The 13,943-nt window shown below is 35.9% G+C and overlaps 1 long non-coding RNA gene across 5 annotated transcripts in view; it reads right to left on the minus strand.

The window, feature by feature from the left end:
* LOC134483425 (uncharacterized) overlaps window positions 1-13,943 on the minus strand; it is a 602,791-nt gene that overhangs the window by 230,986 nt on the left and 357,862 nt on the right. For all 5 annotated transcript variants that reach the window (XR_010060299.1, XR_010060303.1, XR_010060302.1 and 2 more), the window contains one exon: window positions 8,647-8,744. This is a non-coding gene — a long non-coding RNA (uncharacterized LOC134483425). The remainder of the gene's footprint in view (window positions 1-8,646; window positions 8,745-13,943) is intronic.

Raw genomic sequence — 13,943 nt, forward strand, 5'->3', positions numbered from 1 at the left:
GACAATTTCATTTGTAGAATCCTGATTTACCTACTATCATATTTTTATTTTATTTTCCTATTAAATATCTACCATGAAGCATAGAGCTTCATATTTTCATATCCCTATTCATGAACTACATGTTTCATAAATTTATTAACAAATTTGTATTCATAATCTGGATGGCTTCTTTTGTACTGATGAAATGGCAAAATGTTGTGTGTGTGTGTGTGTGTGTGTGTGTGTGTGTGCGTGTGTTGAAATAGCTTGATATCCCCATCTAAAGTATGTTTCAATGGTTTAGGTACTTTATTCGTCATGGGTTGCCTCTGAATACCAATCTTTCCATTGTCTTCTGTACACCAATTTCCATGTCTTTTACTTACATGTATCTTTTTGGTATTCAAAGACAAATTTCTTCCTCTAATTACCAATCATTGACTATGAAATGCTGGTTTCATCTAAGAAAAAGTTCACCATCTTTTGTAATCACAAATATGCACATTATAAACATATCACGATTTTATTTTTCACTAATCAGTATGGGAGAGTTCACACATGCTAATTAGGATGATGTGTAATAAGAAATCTCATCCATGCTGGTGAAAAAAGACACTAGTACTGCCCCTTTAGAAATCAGTTTGGTTTTCTTTTCTTTTTTTTTATTAACTTGAGTAATTCTTATTTACATTTTGAATGTTATTCTCTTTCCTGGTTACGGGGCCAACATCCCCCTAGCCCCTCCCCCTCCCCTTCTTTATGGGGGTTCCTCTCCTGATCCTTCCCCCTTTACCGCCCTCCCCCCAACAGTCACATTCACTGGGGGTTCAGTCTTAGTAGGACCAACGGCTTCCTTTTCCACTGGTGCTCTTACTAGGCTATTCATTGCTACCTATGAGGTCAGAGTCCAGGGTCAGTCCATGCATAGCCTTTGGGTAGTGGCTTAGTCCCTAGAAGCTCTGGTTGCTTGTCATTGCTGTTCATATGGGGTCTCAAGCCCCTCCAGCTCTTCCAGTCCTTTCTCTCATTCCTTCAGTGGGGGTCCTGTTCTCAGTTCAGTGGTTTGCTGCTCGCATTCAACTCTGTATTTCTGGCTGTGTCTCTCAGGAGAGATCTACATCCAGGCTCCTGCAGGCCTGCACTTCTTTGCTTCATTCATCTTTTCTGTGAATGGTTTACCTAAAGTTACAGGTGTACCATTGTTGGACATACATCCATGTGAATCCATGTCATATTATAGAGATACTTACTAGTTCCTCTTTGCTGCTACGATATTCACATTATTTATAATTAGGAAATAATCTATCTTTCCATAGTGGAGAAATTGATAATATAATATGTTATATTACAAAAATGTTGTCAAGCTCTTAAAAATGAAATAATGGGACTCATATTAAATGGATGGAACAAACAAACAAACAATAAGAACAACAAAAACAACAAGAGCAAAACCTCATTATGAGTTATCCAGAACCTCAAAGACAAATACATTCTCTATCAACTTATATTTGGATGTATTAAGATATGAAAAAGGCATATAAGAATGAGGATGGAGGGAAGGATTTTGTGAGGATTGAGAAATAATATAAATAATTATGTGGATATTTGGAAGTGACATTGGGATGAAGCAATTATATGGAGACTGGGGAATGAAGAGGAAAGAGTGGAATATTAAGGAGGACAGCTAAAACTATGTGTCATATCAGTTCGTAATATATAACATAAGTAAAAATAGTAAAAGTAATTTTAATAAGTAATGGGAGGGAATGACCAAACTAGACATCTCTTCCCACCAAATGAAATCTCCAACCCAACGTATTGGCTACATCTATTATATTTTTTTGGCCAATGAGTCCTCATTGTAATGCTCCAAACACTTCAAACTATTGCCTAAGCTATTGATTGCTCCACACAATTGATGATGGCTCTATTGTTGAAGACAACACCTACATTACATTTGTATATAGGACAAGCAGGAGACTAACTAAAACCTTTACCTTTTGAATAGTATTGCTGGTACTGAAATGTATTATGCATAGTTACTGAGGGAAAACTTAAACACCAACCAACCTCTATACTATCTGATCTACCACACTCAGCTGCCTACGGGATATACTGCTTCAACAGTGGCACCTTCAAGACAGTAAGCAAACACTATCTGACTTGATTTGAGACAATGAGACAGAACACATTTCTACCATTGTTCTCATGACAAAATGGTGGAGTATAAGGCTTAAGCAGGTATTATTGTCTGCTATAGAAATGTAGATATGAAATGATTCCTAATAACATTCTATTATACCTATATATTAATATATTGCTCTACTGTCATTACAAAAGTGAGCATAGGCAATAGATGGGACCAGATACAGAGATCTATATATGCCAATATACAGAGTGGAAGACCTTGGATCACCCTCTGTAAATGAGTCATTACCATCCAATCTCTTCTCTCATGCCTCAGGAAAGATTTGTAGAAAAAATAGTAGAAATATTGTAAGGCACAATGATACGGGGAGGAATCCAAGCAAGTCAGCAATAATGTTGAGATATAACAGGACTGATACATATATGGACTCATATAAATCAGGAAACCATGCACAAGATTTTTACAGGTTTTGCCGGTCAAAATAATTTGGGGTCCATCCACTAATAGCTGGAACTGAATGTGATCTTCCTCGCTAAGAAGCTCTCTCCACTTACCAAATTTTCTAATATCAAAAACAGTTTCATGGGAGTAGAATACACACTTAGGCAGGGGTTTCATTCTAACTTAATGAGTCAATAGTAATTTTGAATTTTTTTTGATTCATAATATGTTATATTTTTAACCATGCTGATAATTTCTCATATATTATGATACCAAATTTAATATCTTCATGGGATTTTTTCTATAAGCGTGTATCTCTGTGTGTCTATTTGCTTCTTGTGTTTTATCCTTTCTGATTCCTATCATTGTTTGTACTGTTTCAGTCTGGTTAGTTTTTTCTTTTCATGTTTTCTAATGGGTGGAATGAGAACATGATGAATTAAGTCATTGTGGAGTTAGAAAGAATCAGGAAGGACAAAATAAGGTGGCATTAGAATATATTGTCTGAAAAAAATCAATTTTCAAAAATTACTAATTCAAAAGCTAATATAGATGCCATAGTCATTCATTTTCAGGTATTAAAGTTTAACTGAGTGTGTGTGTGTGTGTGTGTGTGTGTGTGTCTGTGTGTGTGAGTGTGTGTGTGTGTGTGTGTGTGTGTGTGTGTGTGTGTGTTGTGCCATGACGACAGGTAACGGTCACAGTAAAAATTTGGGGAGTCAGTTCACTACATGTGCATGTATATGTATTCTTGAGAGCAAAATCAAATTGCCAGGCTTAAACAGCAATCACCTTTGTCTGAATTGTCAGGGTGACAGGATGCCTAGGTAGCCCAAATATGTTTAGAAGAGGAGAGGGAGAATAGGGGAAGGGTAGTGGGAGGGGTGGTGATTTGGGAGGGTGACAGCAAGCAAAATGTGAAGGGAAGAAATAAAATTAAAATTTAAAAAGTTAAAAATAATTTCACGTATATATGTTCTAGTTGGATAAATATGTAACTCAGAAATCTAATAATATCATGGGTCTCTATTTCATTGGAGGGGAGTTTAAAAATCAATGGTATAAATATGAAGGGAAACTAGTGACAGACTAAGTGTCTTAGTAAGGCTTTTACACATGAGTAATGCAACTCTTATAAGGATCACATTGAATTGTGGCTGACTTATAGTTTCAGAGGTTCAGTCTATTATCTTTAGGGTAGAGGCATAGCAGTTTTGAGGCAGACATGGGGTTGTAAGGGTTGAGAGTTACACTTATATTATGAAGTCAACAAGCAGAATATTGGATCACAGATAGCTGAGATGTGGTTATTAAAGACCACACACACAGTGACACACCTACTCCAACAAAAGTACATCTCCATATAGAGCCACTAGCTTGGCCAAGCATATACAAACCACTGAATTAAATGGTGATGCTAGTAGAAGCTGAGGTTTGCAGAGTGAATATGAGGAAGGATAATTATCCCTAAAGTCATTTTGAAAAAGGCACATGGAAGCAATCTTCTGTAAAAGAGACTTCACTACACAAATATACATATAAACATTTTTCAAATAGGATTAATTAGTCATAAGACAATGATTTTCCACTGGACATTATAACCTAACAAATACATAGTCCAGTGCCAGTATCAGTATTGGGTTGTCTACTTTGAATTTACTTTCCAGAGAATTCCCATACAGTCTAGCCCATTACAAACTTTCTTGCTTACCATACAGAAATTGAAATTAAGACCCGATTGCTGAATTCAACACATGCTTAAGTCAAAGAACAGAGATAAATTTGTTTAGCATTGACCAATAAGCTTGATTCGGTTGTGTATTTAGTGGATAACTTTCATAGTACCAGAATATATGAAGCAGGCAACTGCAGGAAAGATGTAATCACCACATTGTCAAGCTTGGAAATACTTCCTGCCAATTAATTTCAACTGATATAATGACGAACTGCCTATCATGAGAATAACCAAAATTTTTAAATAGAATTGTGTCCCAAAATGAAATCTATAATCGGCACTGTTTTCTCTAGTAGGATCCTGCACCTAAACACGGACTCCATACTACTTGCACATCTACCACTATTACTGAGCTAAGTCATACTGATTTAAACCAACCCATAATAAGTCGTAATCGTACAAATAAGTTAGTGTACCCATGAAAAATATTCAGAGAATAGTAAATTATGCATACACATGTATACTTGTATAAAGTGAGTAGGCATATTTCATTGTTTAAATGGGAAGGCAGTGATTCTTCTTTATATTATGTAAGTTAATATATGTAATTTTCATTTTAGCACTTATAGTATATTTTCTGTGTAAAACTATGTGGCCCAAAAATAATGATATACACAAAATAGTTGATAGATTCCATAAACCTATATGGATGGTTCTTTCCATGGATTCATGATCATTAAATAATTAAATGAATGCATGTAGAAGAAAGTATGATCATGATATGCATTAATGCTTTTATGAGCTTAAATGGGGGAAGGATATCAGGAAAGGAAATGTGAGTGATGCATCATGATTCCAAATTGCTAGCACCAATATACTATGTAAATTTTATGATGTTTCCCTTGACCAGTTGTGGATATTCCTTGAAAAAAATAGAACTCAAATTGTTGAAATCCATAACATAATATAGAAAAGTAATATTAGAATTAATCATATGTAAGCAATTATTAGTGGACAATAATTATTTCCTTAAATACTCTCTCTGATTTTGCATCAAAAATATTTTAGAACTGTTACAAAACAATGTATGCATATATATGTAAGAGAGGAAATAAATTCTTTAGAAACAGTATTATTTTAAATCTAGGGAAAAACTATACCCTACCAAAGTTTAATAGAAAATTCCAGACAAAAAATCTTTAACATGGAAAGGCAAGGTAAACAGATCACTTTTTAATAGAGAGTTAGTGGTTGAAGCCTCTTTAGTGTAATCATCCTGTAGGGAGGCTTCAGTGGTTGCTTTAACAAGGAACTGATTTGTCCAGTAAGCCTGTGAGGAAAAAAAAACTTGGGGGAATAAACTATCCTCACAGGAAGTTCTGAGGAATACATGCATTCACAGGCGAACAGTATTCACCTTTTGTGCTGAATGCCTTCATATCACAGAGTGCATCTCCACATAGTACAGAGCCTGTTTTCTGGCCTTAGTGAAAACAAGTACATTTCTTGGCAGTGAACTGAGAGAAGTAATGGATATATCTGTAGGAGGAATCTGCATCTAGAGCTGTCAAGAGCACTGCTACCTCCTTGAATTCTGAGGAAAATAACATGGTCATTCTCACATTGAAAGATTATTTTTAAGTAACTTGTCACTATTTTTAATTAGTCATTCTATTCATTGATATTCCAAATGATATCTCCTTAACCTGTTATCCCTTCACAACACCCCATCCCATTTCCCTTCCCCATCCACATTGCCTCCATGAATGTGCTTCTCCACCCATTCAACCATTCCTGCCTCAACACTCTAGCATTATCCTATGGTGGGCCCTAAAGTACCTAGTGCCATTCCTCCTGTGGATGTCAGATAAGGCCATCCTCTGCTATACATGTATATAGAGCCCTGTTGATCTCCAGATATACTTTTTGGTTGGTGGTTTAGCCTCTGGTATCTCGGGGTAGTCTACTAAATTCACATTGTTCTTCCTATGTGGTTACAATACACTACAGCTCCTTCAGTCCTTGCCGTAGCTCTTCCATTGTGGTTCGCAAGCCTCAGCCTGATGATTAGCTGTATCTGCAACTATTTTGCTTAGGTGCTGATAGACTCACTCAGGGAGCAGCCATATCATGCTCATGTTTGCAAGTGCTTCTTGACATCGACAGTAGTGATGGGTTTTGGTGTCTCCAGACGGAACGGATCCCTAGATAGGGCACTCTCTGGATGGCCTTTCCTTCAGTTTCTCTTCCATTTTTTTGTCCCTGTCTTTTCTATTGGCAGGAACATTTCTGGATTAAAATTTTGAGATGGGTGAGTGGCCCCATTCCTCAAGTAGGGGTTCTGCTTATTTACTGCAGGTGTTCTCTTCAGGTTCTATCACTCCTTTGTGGGTTATTTCTTCTAAAGTCATCCCTGTTTGGTCCTGGGAGCCTCTTGTTTTTTTTTTTTTTTTTGCATCTGGGAATTCTTATTAGCTATACTCATTTCCACAGTCCCTACTACTATTTATTTTTATACAGTTTCCTGACTTTCTGTATTTCCCTTCTATCCCTTGCAATACCTGATCTTGTCCCTTCTTTTTCCCTCTCCCTCCTCACTTCCTTCCAGGTCCCTCCCTTTCTCTATCTCCTGTAATTGTTTTGTTCTCTCTTTCATGTAGGATCGATGCATCCACATTTTGGGCTTCTGAATTCTTAGCCTAGATATCCCTCAACACCGTGTCCATAAACAACTGAATGAATATTGAAAATATGTTACATTTGCACATTGAAATGTAACTCACTTCTTGAAATAATGAAATCGTGGAACTCTTACTTAAGTGGACAGAAGTAGAAAAACGTCATCCTGAATGAGAAAAATCATCCTGAGTGAGGTACTCAGAACCCCAAAGAAAAATTTAGATGTGATCAACTGTTTCTTAGCTTTTTTTTTTATTAACTTGAGTATTTCTTATATACATTTCGAGTGTTATTCCCTTTCCCGGTATCCGGGCAAACATCCCTCTCCCCCCTCCCCTTCCTCATGGGTGTTCCCCTCCCAACCCTCCCCCCATTGCCGCCCTCCCCCCATAGACTAGTTCACTGGGGGTTCAGTCTTAGCAGGACCCAGGTCTTCCCCTTCCACTGGTGCTCTTACTAGGATATTCATTGCTACCTATGGGGTCAGAGTTGAAGAAGACCTCAGAAGATGGAAAGATCTCCCATGCTCATGGATTGGCAGGATTAATATAGTAAAAATGGCCATTTTACCAAAAGCAATCTACAGATTCAATGCAATCCCCATCAAAATACCAATCCAATTCTTCAAACAGTTAGACAGAACAATTTGCAAATTCATCTGGAATAACAAAAAACCCAGGATAGCTAAAGCTATCCTCAACAATAAAAGGACTTCAGGGGGAATCACTATCCCTGAACTCAAGCAGTATTACAGAGCAATAGTGATAAAAACTGCATGGTATTGGTACAGAGACAGACAGATAGACCAATGGAATAGAATTGAAGACCCAGAAATGAACCCACACACCTATGGTCACTTGATTTTTGACAAAGGAGCCAAAACCATCCAATCGAAAAAAGATAGCATTTTCAGCAAATGGTGCTGGTTCAACTGGAGGGCAACGTGTAGAAGAATGCAGATCGATCCATGCTTATCACCCTGTACAAAGCTTAAGTCCAAGTGGATCAAGGACCTCCACATCAAACCAGACACACTCAAACTAATAGAAGAAAAACTAGTGAAACATCTGGAACACATGGGCACTGGAAAAAATTTCCTGAACAAAACACCAATGGCTTATGCTCTAAGATCAAGAATCGACAAATGGGATCTCATAAAACTGCAAAGCTTCTGTAAGGCAAAGGACACTGTGGTTAGGACAAAACGGCAACCAACAGATTGGGAAAAGAGTTTCTTAGCTTTTAATTCTTACAAATGCCTGTAAGAATCCTTAAATTCTCAGTGGTAAGATATGGAGTAAGGACCAAGGAAGGATGGAAGGTTTTCCTGAATAACTAAAAGATATAATTAAATCTGGAGATATTTGATGTAATATGATATTGGAATAGTAATATTAAATATAGAAATGGATGAAAGTAGGGTAGGGGAAGACAGAATCTGTGGACCATCTGAAAATGTTATAGAAAGCACTACAGTAGAGGCTCCTAAATATGTAATATATAAATGGATATTCTTAAAATACATCACCAAAAATGGGGAGAGTACAACCTTACTGCCTTCTCTTACAACCAAAACCCCTCCAGTACCAAAAATGGGTTACATGAAACTGAGTTCTGATGACTGAGATCTCAGAGAAACTCTCAACAATATATGTTTCTACCCACATTATTGGTTGCTTTACAAAAACTGATAGCGAATCCATATTGATGGAACCACACTTACCTATCTCATTGAACATGAAGACGTTTCAGTTGGTGACTAACTGGGAATATTCACCCTTCTAAATCGTGTTCATGGATTGGAAAATTTATTCATACTTCCTAAAGAGAAAAGGAAAGAGGAACATACCTGAAATCCTTCAATTTACATGGTGAGCTCTCTACACTGTACACGGGTGCAATAGTGGTACAAATATGTTGAGACTAAGTAACAATTATTTGATTGGATTCAATGCCCAGACCATGGGACACATTCCTGACATTGCTCATAAGGTCAAGGAAAGGGAAATACGTAGATTGTGGACCAAGGGACATACCAAACAGCGCTTTTTTTTCAAGCAAAAAAAAATGTGCAATTTAAAGAATCCTGGTGACATTCTGTTATTCCCTTTAATAAGTATATTGCTCAATCATGATCTCAGTAGCTACTATCTGTTATAGTTGTGAACAAAGGCAGAGCCACATACCTGAACATGGTGCAGAGAGTAAAAGAGATTTGATAACTCAATCATAAATGAAAATTCTCTATCAATACTCTCCCTTCACCTCTCATGAATCTTTGTGTTGGGAGAAATCTAAGAGCCAGTGGGGATGGAAACAATGTCTTCCAGATGAAACAGACCTAACTAACTCACACATGATCACATATAGATCATGGCTACATGCATGTGATTTGCATAAATTTGATAAGTCCCCACTACTGAGAGAAAAAGCTAAACATGCTCTCCCATCTCTAACCATGAACCTATTTCCAATATACAAATGTTTGTATGTGAGAAATTAAATTAAAATGGTGGAGTCTCATTGATTACAGAAATCACATTCATAGAAGGTATTACTCAAATTAGTAGACAGCCAAATCATATGATCTCAGTGGTAGCTTAACAGTAAATTTTTGATTCCTAATGCTGTGTCTCTCAACATTAAAGCATATATAATGGAACAAAGGAGAAAATCTGCCCCAGTAAATTTCATGATAAGATGATGATGTATACACACAATAAACTTTGTTTGCTGGACATAGAGAATTCAACTTTGAGCTATTCAGGAAAGTTTCTCTGGTGGTTTTCATTCATAATGCCAGTAAACACTATTCAGGCTCCTTTTAGAAAAAAATAATGGTTTCCTTATCCATTAATAATCTTTATATGCTGAAGTAATTACTGGCCTGGTAAAATGCACTAAAATTTCAATTGTGCAAAGTGTAATTTTTGCTTAACCAACCATATTATTAATTAGAAGTGATGCCACTTCTACAGGAGAGAGTTTAGGAATGATACTACAAAATGGTCAATAAACTTGGCCAGGGAACTTAAAGATCCTAGCAGAGAACACACTAATGTTGTTTTTCTAAATCTCCATTTTATCAAATTCCCTTTTAAATATTTCTATTATGTCCGTCAGTATGTGTTGCTAATTATTTTAGTAGATAACAGTTTTATTACTAATGTTTTTGTTTGAACAATGATAAATAAGTACATAAAAAGGTGTGAATAAGCATCAGGCAGTACTCAGACACAGTTGGGAATTCTAAAACTTCCCATACTGGGTAAAAGCTAGAGGACAGGAATGAATGCTATGGGATGTCTGTATAAAAGACCTGACTGTTGTAAACACGGCTTCCTACACTTAGGGTTACAAGTGTACCCCTCACAAAATTGAGCACAAATTCAAGAAAGGAAGAAGGAGGGCTTCTCAATATTCCAACTCTATCTGCGCACATTCTTACTAACATAGATATTGTTACCTATACGAAATGGGTAGCAAGTATCCTGTTTCCTTAGAAATGGGGTCACTGGTAAGGATAAACAACATATTTCAGAAAAATAAAACAACATACAACAAAATCAGAGGGAGCATCATGCCAAAGGAGAGAAACTCAAAACATTTTAATTAAAATCAGGAAAAAGACAAGGAAGCTTTTTCTTCCTTTCCTATTCAGCACAGTATTAGGAGATTCCTTTGAATATGGTATGATTTTATGCATAAAAGTTCCTAAATGTTTCAGAAGAAACCTGATAATGCTGATAATTACTTTCAGCAAAGTAGCAATATAAACAAATTAATGAAGATTCATGTCCTGAAATAACAAGTATTTTGAGGAACAAATGGTAGAAACAATATCATTTAGAAAACATTATATATAATACTCTTATATATAATATATAACAACATGTTATGTAAAATATTTCATATGTATATATTTGATGAACAATAATATCCTTCAAACAAATTAAAAAATAGTGCTATAAAATTTTATGGAGACAAAAAATTTTACCTATAGAATAAACCTGAATAATAACCAAAATTCAGGAGGTATTGGCATGCCAGATTTCAAATTGTACTATGTAATAGCTATAGTAATAAAACCTATACTGAATGGTGCTACTTTGTTATTTCTGTATTAATTAACCTTTTTAGAAGCAACAATCTTAGGAAACCCTCACGCTGCTGTTGGCTTGGATCAACAAGAGCTTGCATTTTAGAAATATTTTTAAATTCTTAATCCCAAAGAACATTTTTAAATAAAAAACAGATTACAATGAGTAAAAAAAAAATAGGACGTCCCACTGAGGAAATCTGTGACTCAAAGCCTATTATTAGTCTGCATTGTTTCGTCTGTACATATCTTAGACCATTCAGTTTAGTGTTTTTATGGCATACATGAGGGGGCTAACAATTGGGTCTCTAATCCTTGTTTCTGTTCCTTTTCCTTCTTTTGGATTGCCTTGTCCACCATCAATATGATGTTCTTTGTTTATCTTATTATATTTTATTTTGTTAATGTTCAGATGTTATCCCTTGGGTGTTCTTTTCCTCATGAGAGACAGAAAGGGAACAAATCACAGAAGGGACAGGAGGTGGGGAGAATGTGGGAAGTGTTAAAAAATAAGGAAAACTGTGATCATGATATTAAAAAAAGATCAAGAATGGAAATGAATAACTGGGACAAAAATGGATTTTCAGTAAAAAAAATATACAACGTCATTTTATAATGAAAAACAAAATACAATTCCCAAAAGACCAAAAAGCATACAAACAAACAGAAATAAAAGCAAAGACATAACCTTGTGGATTTATCTGATGGAACATGGCCAACGTTCCGAAACTGAACCCCCCAAACAACCTAAAAACAAATCTGCATTCTACTTTGCATATCTTATGAATTTCATCCAAATCACCGGATCAAAGCAAAGTACAGATTAAGTATCCAAAGAAAGTTCTTTCTAATCCACCAGTTTATTGTTGAATCTGGGAAAGATTTAAAAATAAAAACGTATTAACAAATAGCACATACCTAAATACACTAAAGTACAGTAATAACATTCAAAATAGATCACCTTATGAGATCACAGAAGAAAAAGGTTTATTATCCTGTACCAGTCCATACACTGTATGTGAGTATGTGTGTGTTTTTGTGCATATAGATAGATAGATAGATAGATAGATACATACATACATACATACATACATAGATACATAGATACATAGATAGATTGATAGATGTATGTTTGTGTGTGTGTGTGTGTATATATATGTGGAAGATGCAGCACGTTTCCACATGGTTGCAGTTCACACACCCAAGTTCACTCTGCCCACTATTCTTTCTTGTAGCCATTTTGGAAACCTCTTTCCTTTATTATAACTATCATAACATCAAAACTCATTCTTAGCTGATGACCCTAACTATTCAGAAATTTGGAGGTGCAAGCCACGTGATCTATTGTGTGTTTTCCCTCTGATGATAATCTGTACATTAACTCTCAAATGTTTTTATCCCTTCATAATTTTCACTTTATGGCAGATACTAAGATAGCACTTTAACTTCCTTTATGGGTATACTTTTTAAGCAAAGTCCATATGCGAACTTAAATGTTCTTTTTATTATCCTGATCGCCATTACTCCCACACACCAAAAATCCACAATTCTGTCAGCTCTTTGAAATGCTAATATTCCCTGTAAGAGAACTTAGCTAAAGTGACAGAGCAGACTGACAGCTCAGGAGAAGGGCACTGCAGCAAACACAACACAGGACAGGACAAAGGAAGCCATGTCCTGATCTGATTGGTTTCTGATCTGACTGTTCAAAGACTTGAGATCTATAGAATAATCTTCTATCCCAACAAATTTGCAATATTCAGTTTGAATAAAATCATCTCTACCTAATTAAACAAATTATGGAATTTTGAGGGACCTGACCTTGTTTGCTGCATTGCCTTGCTGATCATTCTTAGGGTAGTTACAACAGGCATCCTTGGCTGCCTCTTCTCTGAGCAGGACCTGCTGCACTGACTTAAGTAATCACACTGTACCCCGCCCCTGGTCTGTGCTAGTGAGCTAGCATAACCCTCCAGTCACACATCCGTGCATGGTTACCAGGCTGCAGAGATTCAAAATCTTTTCTAAAGCTAATGACACAAGGTAGGCAGCCATGAGCTTTAAGCTGTCCTATTGCTAGTATGAAAGTGGGGGCACTTCCTAAATCCCTGTATTAATTGGTCAGGGATAAATTCAAGGCACTTTCTGGGCAATGATGACTACAGGGTATTGAATTATATTCACATTTAGATCTGTATACAAAGGGGGAAAAGAGTGCTTAGGAAAAACAACAAAATTAGGGAATGTACAAAAGAACTAGATACTTGTAATATCAGGAGAAATCATTGAAGAAAAGAAGATGCTACTTTAACAACATTCTGCATTAATCAGGTTTTACTTGATTAGGTGGATCTTTAAAGTTTCCTATGTGTTCATGTAAATGAAGCACTTATCATTAACATAACGTTTGCTATTTACTAAAAGCTTGGTTTGTCATTCAATGATGCTTTTTTCTTCTATTTAAAAATTGTTGCTATGAGATACTTACTGATATGTTTGTATTTTAAATAGTGTCTTATTCACTAGATTTTGCTGGACTGGAAACTCACTTGTAGACCTGGCTGGATTTTCACTCAGAGATTTATGAACTTTTGACTTGTAAGTGCTACAAGTAAACACATATGGCACCACAGTTAGCTAGACTTTATTAATGTCAACTGTGTGTGTATCTCTCTCTCTCTCTCTCTCTCTCTCTCTCTCTCTCTCTCTCTCTCTGTGTGTGTGTGTTTGTGTGTGTGTTTCTGAGAAATAATTTTGCAGAACAGTATTAGTTTTTAGAAGCAGAATCATCCCTCAGCATCACTATTCAGCTTTAAAACTTTGTGATTCTGATGCACAATGAATATGCAAAGAAAGTACAAATAAAAATGTAGAAAATCATCTAAATGTTAATGATTGTACATTCAATTAGTTTTCAATAA

This window comes from Rattus norvegicus, chromosome 1 (genome assembly GCF_036323735.1).
Source record: "Rattus norvegicus strain BN/NHsdMcwi chromosome 1, GRCr8, whole genome shotgun sequence".
NCBI classification, from domain to species: Eukaryota; Metazoa; Chordata; class Mammalia; order Rodentia; family Muridae; genus Rattus; species Rattus norvegicus.